The sequence below is a fragment of the Eutrigla gurnardus genome (genome assembly GCF_963514095.1).
Source record: "Eutrigla gurnardus genome assembly, chromosome: 16".
Lineage (NCBI taxonomy): Eukaryota > Metazoa > Chordata > Actinopteri > Perciformes > Triglidae > Eutrigla > Eutrigla gurnardus.
Genome location: NC_139927.1, coordinates 21,306,834 through 21,319,117, shown reverse-complemented (window position 1 = coordinate 21,319,117; position 12,284 = coordinate 21,306,834). Strand labels below are relative to the sequence as shown.

Here is a 12,284-nt window from a genome sequence, read left to right as displayed (position 1 = left end):
TTATAAGGTCGATACTTGGCATCCATGTATCAATACAATATTTTCATGTTGATGCATTATGCTAAAGAGATATCTACGACCAGCCAGCTAGCCCCGGGCCACTTGTTTGGTTAGCTTGAATTCAGCCAGTGAAACCCAGCACCGGGTGTCTGATCCCCGGGGGACGGCACTGCCTCCCTGCAGGATCAGCAAACTTTCTTTGGCTGCTGTTTCACAGGTGAGAGCCAGCTCTCCACCAGCCCGCTGTGACTCCCAGTGCTTGGGTTTGTCCTGTCTGAATTCAAGTTGCTACAGCTACTGACCAGTCATCCATCTCCTGGACCTGCTGAGTGCCGACGCTCCCCTCCTGGCAGGGTGATCTCCTGCTGCAGGGAGGACCAGAGGAGGTGCAGGTCCTTTTTCTCATTACTGCCACTTTGAATTTAGTCCAATGGATAAAATATCAAACTGTACACGGATGGTACATGTTAGTGGCATGTACACACGGATGGCTAAGGCCGACGCCACATGTGGAGATTATAAGATAGCAGTGTTATTGTGACTTGTTTGGTTAAAGTTTGTGTATTCTTGCCTTGCTGTTAGTAAGTAGTAGTACATTTAGTTTGTATGGGGCTATTCGTAGAAGTGAAATACCGCTCCCTTCTCAGGAGCAGTTGGCTAGACATTACAATTTACAACTTTAAGTTACAATGGACAATTCAGGAGGAACCGTTTATTCAAAAACGACATTCATTGTTTTTTCTCTACTATTAGAGTCCGAATAATGTGGGATTTTTGGGGCCGATGCTGCTTCCAATATTATGCAGTGAAAAACTCCAATTGCAATTAATCAGCCGATATTCATGTGTTGAATGAATTGAACGGTGTGTGTGTGTGTATGAGTATAATGTTATCAAACACTTGTGACAAAGATATGAAATGGAGGCAGGATATTTTACAGTTTAACTGTAAATTAAGTGTTTTTTCGACCATTGCCTAAAACAAATTGTCGAAAAATATGTATTAACCTAATTTAAGTGCATTCATTTGATTTCAGCTCATTGTGAGGACTATTTATTGTTCACTAGTTTCTCTCCAGTGTTTCACTGACGACGGAGCTTTGAACTCTGCAGCGTAAAATGCCATAGGCTTAAGCTAACGGCAATGAGCATTGTGGATAGATATGGTGCACATTTCCCATCGGGTTTGCTATTTTAGGTCCGAAAATACAACTTTTGTAATGTGTTAGCGTTTGTATTGTGTTAGCATTCGTAATGTGTTAGCGTTCCTAAAGTGTCGCTGGTTTATGGTGATAATTGTAAATTTTGTGCTGGTTTAAAGTTTTCACCTTTAGTGAGGTGGCTTCAACTGTATTTTCCTACAGAGTCCTTCTGTGTAACATTATACCAGGTTGTATAGTTACTTTAAGTTGGGTGGCACTCTGAAGACATTTTTGAATCATTCTAGCAGCATTTTCCATATTATAATTTTTTTCAAAGGTTATTTTCTTTAATTTTCAGTATGCGCTGATAGCGATATACTGTATCTGCAATAGGCTAATGCCAATTTGATCAGGGTCGAACTACAAAGTCATAAAGTTTTACCTTCTTAATTATTTGGTAATTTTCATTCCAAACAAAGTTGGTGGAAGAAAAATGATTAGAGCCACTTCAGTCATTAAGCATTATTTTTTCAGGAAATGAAAACACGAATAAAGATTGCTCCAACAACATAGAACACGTTGCCTTGCACTTCCATCAATGCCTTTTTCTTAACTTTCATAGTTAACTATCCTTCCTCCTTTAAACATGCGTAGTAAACATGCTAGAATCCCACTATCACACTCAAACATTCTGGACATTATTTACTTATGCTGATATGGTGCACTTCTCTACTGTTCACCTTTTGTACTGTATGTAACTCTGCACTCTTTCTGCCTCTGTATTTTGGACACTGCTATATGGCTCATAGACCACCGCTGACCAGTGGGAAGCTCCAGTGGGAAGTTCCAGTGTAGCTCCAGGCACGGCGAGTGCAATTAGAAATATTAAAAGAGCCGTTTTAGAGTATTTATGCTGAATAAATCATGCGCTGGCGTCTGTGCTTTCATACAAAACACAGACTATTCAATTCATTCACACATGAATTATGGATCCATTATGGACTGTTTTAGCTGTGTTGATGGAATCAGGCTAACAACAGTAGTTCTGAGATCACAAACCCAGTGAGCCATCCATACCAATTATCTGTGTCTGGAGTGGTGTCTCAGTCCAATATTCAATTTACTCAATTCAATCACTTCCACCGGCTTCCAACTGGTGTCAAAAGAACCATAACGGACGAAAAACAGTGTGGGCTTCCTCCGAGAAACTCGCCCGTCTGGAAGTGAAAAAGAAGCGGGCTAACTGAGCGTCACACTGCAGGGGTGTCCATTGAGAGACAAGCAGAGGTGGAGGGGCGAGAACTCCATTGAGCAGAGCTGTGGGGGGTCAATATGTGAATGAACGTTTGGCATGGAGGTGAATTATGAATGAGAAGCACTCGGAGCACTCCTGGAGAGAGCATGTCAGCCCCCGTCTGCTTTCTTCCTCTGCTCCTCCTCCTGTCCTCAAATCTCCATCATCCTTTCCTTCCTCTGTTTCATCCCTCGCTACTGGATTAATCTTCTCATCTGCCTTATTCTCCGTCATCTGATCGCTCTTCCTGCCTCCAGCCTCCCCTTAACCCTGCTGTCTCCCGACCGGGGTGGAGGCGGAGGTAGACAGACACACACACACATATACATACACACACACACACACACAGTGGCAAAAGATAATATAAAAGCAAACAGTCCTGCACGTGCAAACGCAGACGCCTTAGTTAAGTGACACACACACACTTCTCCCAGCTGTTCTGCTGCCCACAGTGTGTGTGTGTGCGTGTATTCGTCTGTGTGTAATCCAATGTGCTGCTGCTGAGGCTGTGCCACGCTCTCTCCTCTGTTGCTGTGCGTCTGATCAGATCTGCCTCCCCTCAACCTGTTTGCCGTATATGGCACACACACGCTCGCGCACACACACACACACACACACACGAAGCTGCTACTACGTATCAAGTCAACCAAAGACTGTGTGCGCGTGCATGTGTGCGCGTGTTACCTGCTGCACTGAAAACTGCTTACACACATGCATATGCACAAGCGCGCGCACACACAAGAGTGAAGGAAAGGAGTTAAATGGACTCTTAAAAGACACCTCATTTCCTCCAGCTCAACTTCAAGCAGCCTACCTGAGAAGTGTGTGTGTGTGCGCGCGAGCGCGTGTGTGTGTTGGAATGAGATCAAGCTGTTCCCTAAAAAGTATCCACTCCTTTTGATCCCTTCACTCCAGTTTACAGCGGTCAGCTCAGCTCGCATACACACTTTGGCCCCTTTTTAGCTGGTGGACAAACAAGCCTAAAAACACACACAGGTATATATATAGGCTGCTACACACGCGCACACACACACGCACGCACGCAGGCAGCCACACGCACACATCTCCACTCTTCCCTTTAAGTGCAGAGCCATGCAGCACATGTCAACACCCCGCGAACATACGCACACACACACGCGCGCGCACACACACACACTCGCGCGCGCGCATACACCTCTGCCAGACCTGCGTACAGCCACGAAAGCCCATTAAGTCACCTTAGGATCCTTCTGTGTTCCAGACGAGCCCTTCTTCACAGTCTTCCTCTCCTCTGTCAGACTTCTCTCTCCCTTCCCTTCCTTCCGTGCTGTCCGTTCGTCCTTCCTCTCTCTTCTTTCTTTCCCTCTCCCTCTCTTCGTCTCGGTACTCGGTCACTTCCCAGCGTTTTTCCCGAGCCCCTCCATATCCGCCCCGCCAGTCGTTTCTACCACCGAGCGAGCGTACCTTCACACACGCGCGCAAGCACACACGAGCCGCTGCGTTCCGATAGTCTCTCTCTCTCCCTCTCTCTCTCTCTTCCTCTGTTTATCCCTCTCTCTGAGCTCGCGCTCTCTCTCCTCTATCGGAGAAGAGCTCGGAGAGTGTGTACGTGTGTGTTCGTGTATTGTTGTGTGCGTGGACGTGTGTGTTTCTGTGTGCGCTGCCTTGCCCCGCCAGCAGCAGAGGACTTCCCCCGGCGCCCGCCCCGGGTCCTAGCGCTAGTTTAGCTTAGTGAAAGAATGCCATTGTGTACGGAAGGTATAACCAAAGATCGTCTATGATTTCAAAAATACAATTCACAGATTTTTGGCGACATTATTGCATTTTTTTAATACAAAATAAATTGAATAAGTAAAAATGGAAGGTGTTCATTTCATTGTTTTTTTAAATGTCAACCCCCTCCCCCGTTATCATACATGATTGTACATAAGAAGTGGACGTAGTCATGGTGACCTCACCCATTGGTTTGTGGACTATGGTTTTGAAGCCTCGAGTTTGGAATTTTGTCCGTCGCCTTCTTGGATTTTTGCAACCAGTGAAGGAAGTGACCATATTTGGTCTTTAGAGGAGCGACGGGTGGATCTGATGAACACAAGCAGCAGAGCAGCAACCTTACTGGATCTGGATCCATCTGGATTCTGGTGTGAAGCTGTAATTCAAGGTCAAATTTACACCTAAGTGTTAAAGTAATCTTAGTAGCTAACTGCATTGGTAGCGTGGTAGCGACAGTAGTGATGGTAGTGACGCCCTGCCCTAAAGCATACCCTACTTTATGGTCTATTTGCCTTTAAATGACCCCCCTCGATGGCTAGCAGAGAGAATGCAAATTTAAGGCACTTCAGCTTTGGGGTTTCACATCTAAGAACGGGAGGTTGCCATTTCATTTAAACTAATGACCATGAATGACAAAAAAAATCACATTAAAATGCTTTAGCCTTAGATTAGCCTAAGATACCAAAAACATAATTGCAAAATGCATCAAGGCCTACTTCATCTCAGAAAAACATGCCACAGATGACTGCTCTTCTACCCATTTGGAGCAGTCCAAAGGTACAATGTAGGTTTTTCAGTAAGTTGTTTTGAGTCTGTTCCCTGAGTGGTCGCTATGGCAACAGCAGGGCAGGAGCAGAGGCAGAGTGCCATGCTTGGGTGTAGGAGCCATTATAGATGGAAGATGGAAGGGACATGTCCTCTCCACATGCTCACGTCTGTCTGACCTATTTGTTGAGATGGTAAATCATTATTTTCCTCTCTGCTGAAGTCAGGGTCTAGACAAGCACCTTTAAAACCATTCACTTTATATTCTGTATGAAAAAACTATCCCTAACACACATAATCAAACACACACACACACACACACACACACACACACACACACACACACACACACACACACACACAAACACACACACACACACAAAACATAAACATGGAGGTTCCTCCAAAATAGTTCACTGCATGTCAGTGTGAAGCACAGGCAAAGACTGCAAATGTGAGAGGGATCAGCCTTTTTGTAACTGAGTGAGTCATCTTCCCAAATATACTCGATCTTTGGTGCAGCTACTTCTTCCTCATCTCCCTACACCTCCCTCCCTTTTCTCCCTCCCGTCCTTCCTCAGAGCGTCATCAGGTTGCCACAGCAACTGCCCGCCTATGGGAGACAGAGATCAGATCATTATGGACCATGGGATCCAGAAACTGAAGGACATGATTTTTTTCCCTCGAACACAGGAAGTGGGAACATTTAACAGGAAAGCTTGAACTCATTCTGAGTTAAACAACCAGAGTAGAACTACGCGGCTTTGCAGCAGCAAGTTTTGGGGTAAAAAGGAGCTCCATTTAAACTCGTCAGAAACACAATGCTTCCCTGATTTCCCAGCATCCTGCTCAAGTCAAACCAAATTTGATTAGAAATGCAAATGGTCTGTTTTGACATGTTAACCAGAACTTCTGAGGGAACAGATCTGACAGACGTGGCAGTGATCAGCTGTCTGAAAGCCTGCAGTCAGGAAATCCAAATGTACTCTCTTTTTATTTATAGGTGGGGAAATCAAAGTGCAATGTAGCTTGTTGAAGTACAAAACACACGAAGGAACTGTTTTGTTTGATACAGATGAAAGAGAATTGTTGGGAGAAAAAAGTGTTTATGAGTCCTCGGATCCAGACTGCCTCCCCCTGCCCCTATTATTAGTGGAGTGGCTGAGTGTGTATACATGTGCGTACTGGGAGCCCAGAGGGCTGCATTAAGCTGAAGTGACAGTTCGGATCTTTAAGATGTCTCCAAAAGTTTGCCATTGAGGGAGATCTTTATCTCTTAGCCCCAAATACAGCCAAGGAGAGGAGAGGGGGGAGAAAGAGAGGAAAGGAGAGGAGGGGGGAGGGGAGAAGAGGAGAGGAGGGGGTCAAGAGAGGAAAGGAGAGGAGGGGGGAGGGGAGAAGAGGAGGGGAGAGGAGGGGGTCAAGAGAGGGAAGGAGAGGAGAGGAGGGGGAGGGGAGAAGAGGAGGGGAGAGAAAGAGAGGAGAGGGGGAGAAAGAGAGGAAAGGAGAGGAGGGGGTGAGAAAGAGAGGAAATTAGAGGAGGGCGGAAAGAGAGGAGAGGAGGGGGAGGACAGGAGGGGGAGAGAAAGAGAGGGAAGGAGAGGAGAGGAGGGGAAGGGGAGAAGAGGAGGGGAGAGAAAGAGAGGAGAGGGGGAGAAAGAGAGGAAAGGAGAGGAGGGCGGAGAGAGAGGAGAGGAGGGGAGAAAAGGAGGGGAGAGAAAGAGAGGAGATTAGAGGAGGGCGGAGAGAGAGGAGAGGAGGGGAGAAAAGGAGGGGAGAGAAAGAGAGGAGAGGGGGAGAAAGAGAGGAAAGGAGAGGAGGGGGTGAGAAAGAGAGGGAAGGAGAGAAGAGGAGGGGGAGGGGAGAAAAGGAGGGGAGAGAAAGAGAGGAGAGGGGGAGAAAGAGAGGAAAGGAGAGGAGGGGGTGAGAAAGAGAGGAAATCAGAAGAGGTCGGAGAGAGAGGAGAGGAGGGGGAGGACAGGAGCTGGAGAGAAAGAGAGGGAAGGAGAGGAGGAGGAGAGGAGAGAAAGAGAAGAAAGGAGAGGAGGAATAAAGAGAGACAGAGAAAGGGTGACAGAGCAAGGCAGAGCCCAGGTAGTATGGTTCAGCTCAGAAATATCTAATGATTTTTAGGGTCAACAAGTGGCAGCAAAAATAGAAATGGGTATTTAGAAAATCCAGTTACCGCATATTTGCTGTTAGAGACTGATTGGTAAATTCATGGTTTAATACAGACCCGTCTAACGCTGCGCATGTTGGTGGGAAGTACAGTTTTGTCCCAGCATTCAGACGAGTTCAAAGCTTTAAACGCTGAATTCAAACTGTTAGCAGAATCTAAATGTCTGCTTGTTACACGCTCGCTACAAGTTCTACAGAACTCAGACAAGATCAGGACCATTTCAGAGCAACGGGTGTTTCAGTTGAACCAGTGACCGTGTTAACTGATGACTTTCAGCTGAACATGTCCAAAAGGCTTGTGTAGATAATAAACAAAGATGTATTTCCAATTGTTGTTGGTGATTTCAACAGCTGCCGTTGCTATGAGCAACCGTGGACCCATTTGGCTGAGAGTCATCAATTAACACGGTCGCTTGTTAAACACCAGCAGCGTCTACGGCTGCAAGCTATATTCAACATGTTGACCACCACTGGACTGACCATTTTAAAACAAATTCTAGTCAAAGAGTGTATGTCATGGGTGTTGACGTTCTGTACATGACCACAGATGGATCATCTGGTGACTTGGTGCTTGTGATGTTGCGCTGGTGTTACGTTTCACAGCAAATACATGTGGCCACGGAAAATTGGTCCACTTGCTAGTCTATGTATAGACTGATTTGGAGTGAACGTCACATTTACGCCAGTGCAGTTGCATGCGTATTATGGTGGCAGAAAAACAGTAGAAACAAGTTGAAACAGACAATATTTTTAGATATAAAAATGACTGGATTGCTGACATCATCCTGAGTTCTGGTCTCTGCAGTTAATTTCATATCAGTTTTCTCCTGTTTATCACATAATGACAAATCAACGATGGAGATAACCATATATTAGTAATACTCAGACTATTTTATAATGGTAAACACCACTGATCAACGTTAGCAACATTAGCATGTTAGCAGAAGTAGCATGTAAATAGTAAGCTAGTTCTAACAGCATCCATACAGTAATATTCTATCTGTGATAGAATATTACTGTATGGATGCTGACATTTACGTTCCAATATGACTGAGCACATTAGCACTCATAACATCATTGGTGTCACAATGTGATGACTGAGGACGTCGTCAGGGCGACGGTCTGGAACACATAAACGTTAGTACTGAACATTCTAGACATGACGACAAAGTATAACATTTAAAGATTCAAGAGATTTGTGGTCTTGAGGTTTACATTTACTGTTTTGTACACCAGATATAGAAGATGTCCGTAAACTGAAACTTAGTCCATTTAGTTGGATCCGTACAGTGAGTACAGCTCATTGACCATTGTTAGCTTATTAATGTTAGACAGCCCGTCTTCTGCATCCAGATGATTTATATTCTTAGTGATTTTTGTGACAGTACAACCTCAGAACTGTCGCTTTCTGACACCAGTTTGGCTCCGCCAACAAAATACATCATCGCTGTGTACAAACACAAAAAAGGTATTTTCTCACTATTAACACACACATCCGGAAAGTCTGTTTGTCCATCCTTGACAAGCTGTACTTCCGTTACCAGACTGTATGACACGCTAACACACGTCATCATTGTTTAAAAGTGTAAAAAGGTCTATAACCCTTTTGTAGATATTAATGATCATTTCTAATCACCGCAGTCACAAATGTTGCCATTGTTGATCACAGACATTCTTGAACTTGATTGATGAACTTGAAGGAGTAACCCAGGCAACCATCTGAGTCAGGCTGATTGCTGCTCTGGCTGCGTTCAGAGGGTGAAGGGTTGGGACGATTTCAGCTGGGAATCAGATCCAGCTCCGAGGCTGGCTGAATGAGTGATATCTCATTTACACCTGGATAGTTATCTGAATAATGACATCTGATCATGGACCCTAGCAATTACATCTGGTGTCTATAAGTACAGTTCAGCCTCTCGTTGGGATCTCCATTTGGACATTTGTTAGGTGCCAAAGTTACATCGGTGTGTGCTCTGTGCTCTTCTCCCTGGTTTGAATTGGGTGGGGGTCAGCTGGGAAATGCTGCTGGCAGCTGTGTGTTGATGTTTCCATTGTCAGTGAAATGATCACACCACACCCTGATGAAGCAGTTCAACTTTTAATAGATTATAACCAAGGCTGTTTATTGAAACTTACAGTGCTGCAAATTTGGTCTCATACTTAAATCAAAGACTATGGAGAAATAATTAATGAAGAATTGTAGAAAGAGCCTTTACACCTGGCATGAGCCACCTTCACACACCTATGGCAAGAAAAGATAGTATTTCATCATGCAAGCCTGTCTCCTACAAAGTACCATACAACTACACCACAATCTTGTTAAAATAATACTTTTAGAACAAAAGTTTGGTGTTCCAGCTATGTCACCAGGATCCAGCAGTGGTCATTCTGGTCGGATTAAGCGTGAGCGATTAAGGCTGATGGTAATTGGGTGGAATGGGATAAAAATGCTGAATCCAACATTCGCATGTACACATGCAATATGCACACACGCACAGCCCGGAGATAGGCAGCGAACTGGGAGGCGTCCATCCATTCATGATCTTTTATTCTTTAAATGGGGCTGCCATCTTGGTCTGTCTACCCAGAGGCCCCAGCCGGACAGAGGGGAGGGTCAGCAATCATGTGCGTGACAAAAAACAGGCAGGCGTATTGGTTGTCAATCAAACGGCCTCTTTATTTCCTCTCTCCGTTTGTCTCTCCGTGTGTGTTTCTCCACTTTTCACTGTCTATTTTCTTCTCACCCCGTCTCTCCCCCAAGTCTGACAAGCAACAGATTTTCACTTACTTCAGAGAGGGAGAATAAGTGAGAGGGGGGTGTTAGTGTCTCCCTTTACCATTCCCTCTCTTCTTCACACTCTCTTTGTCCTTCGTGTCTGAAAGATAGCGAGTAGTGGTTTGTCATTGTAACACTTTAGTGGTCTGTGTTTCCAAATCATCCCTTATACTTTTCCTGCAGACAGGCGGACACGTGCCATTCCTCAGAAGACAGGCGAAGAGAGACGGAGAGGGAGTTGTATATTCTGTCTCTCCCGCTCTCTTTCCAAATATAAGTGCTCCACACGGATCGATAGTAATCCTTGGTGGGAGACATTTATTTTGGAATGTGTGTGAGGCCCAATGGATGACAGAATCCACATTTACACACACACACACACACACACACACACACACAAACACACACACACGTGCAACATAAATCTCGCTGCAGCTGGCACATATAAGCACAACGCAGCATGCAGTGGTGCAGACAAACTGACATATTAACGTACACACACCAACAAGTACACACTGAGCACGCTCAGGGCTCGACAAGCGAAGGCCCCTGTTGGGCTGGGCTCCTTCCTCCCCTCCACCGTTCCCCAGGCTGGAGGAGAGGACCCAGTGTGTCTCAAAACCATCCCCTGCCAAGGTCTCTGTTCCTGGGGATGGCAGCTCTCTGCAGCTGGTTGAGCTGGAGCCCTCCCTGATTCCAAGCCGCTGGTTGTCGAGTCCTGCCAGGAATTTAGAATTCTACAATGACACAAGAACTTTTCCTCTCAACGTTATAAGCAGAGATTATGTTGTTTTTAAAATAAACAGTTCAAATTTGTCTTCGGTGTAATAAAAGATCTGATTTTGCCAGCATTTGAAATGGCAAAATTATTGAGGAAGGCCCCGGCTGGTGGCGCAGTGGTTAGGGCAGCAGCCCCATGTACAGAGGCTCAATGTCCTTGACGCAGTGGTCCTGGGTTCGACTCCTGCCCGGGGCCCATTTCCCGCATGTCTTCTCTCTCTTTCTCCCTGTTTCCACAGTCTGAAAAATGAATAAAAAGGCTTCAATGTCTTTAAAAAAAAATTCTTGTGGCAGGTCGCGAACATAACATGTCTTTAAAATGTGACCTTCTGTTCCGACTTCCTGACTCTCTCCATCCACACTGAGGTTGCGTCGCCCTGTTTCGTCATTAGCCCCTTGTAGACTGCCTTATTGTTGCGGCAGTATTCCGCCGTTATTCTGCCCCATCGTCAGTCTAAACGCTCGCCGAGGCAGAAAGGCGTAACAGAATATTACACCTCTGAGACTTGTTGTCAAAACACTACAACTTCGCTTGCGGTTGAAGAGTCGTGTAAATGTGCGAGATGAGCAAAAGTTCACCTTTCGTAGTTGTTTTGATGCATCGAGTTAATCATATTCCCGATGTTCATTGAATACGTCACACGGCTGACAAGTCCATAGACGATACCGCGGTCGCGCTGTGGAACGTCTCACTCATTCTGCAGCACCGGGGTGCTATCTAAATGCAGACAAAGTTCTATCTAAACTCTCTGATTACGGTGGAATGTCTGTCTCAAAGGGTCTTTTGTCACGCCTCTGAGACGACCTTAAACACACAGGTAGAAATTGTACATCTTTCAGCTTTTATATGTAAACGTGTCCTTGAGACGTGCACGTTTTTCAATGACTCTATGGTTAAAGTCTAGGATCTCCTCGACAAGTACATTTCCATACAGAGCATGTTCGGTGTACTAAGATGATCCAACATTGTGTTCCTGAGGAAGGTCTTTATTATGCTGTTGTCATCGGAGTTGTGATGAGGATCTTCAACAGAGCAACCGTCAACACTACCGCTATCTGTAGATAACGTAGAACATTTTTAATCTGAATTTTTATTGCAAATTATGCATATTTAGTTACTGTATTAAGGCTATATTATTCACTTGCTTGTTTAAGTAATTTTTAAAAAACGTTTTATTCAATGAAGGGCTATTGATTCTTCTTCATGTGGGACAGGGGGCCGGCGCCCTCTATTGAACTGTATTTAAGAAGTGGACGTAGTTGGTGGTGTGGAGGAGCGACGGGTGGATCTGATAAACACAAGCAGCAGAGCAGCACCCTTACTGGATCTGGATCCATGTGGATTCTGGTGTGAAACTGCTAACAAAGTTAGCTTCATAATTCAAGGTCAACTATACAACTGTACAAGTGTTAAATTTGTGGTAGCGACCTGTCAATCAGCAGGTAATCCCCGCCCCCTAAAGCATCCCCTGCTTTCTGGTCTGGTGGACTCTAAATGGACCATAATGTACTAAATGAACATCATGCTGGATTGAAGAAGACTTGAAACTAGAGATTGAGACCATAAACTCATGTTCTCAATGTTTACTGAGATAATA

The 12,284-nt window shown here is 45.1% G+C and overlaps 1 protein-coding gene across 1 annotated transcript in view; it reads right to left on the bottom strand.

The window, feature by feature from the left end:
- ches1 (checkpoint suppressor 1) overlaps positions 1 to 3,954 on the bottom strand; it is a 64,642-nt gene extending 60,688 nt beyond the window's left edge. Inside the window, exon 1 of the mRNA XM_084031183.1 lies at positions 3,653 to 3,954. The gene's annotated coding sequence lies outside the window, so the exon portion shown is untranslated. The remainder of the gene's footprint in view (positions 1 to 3,652) is intronic.
- Between the last annotated feature and the right edge of the window lie 8,330 nt (positions 3,955 to 12,284).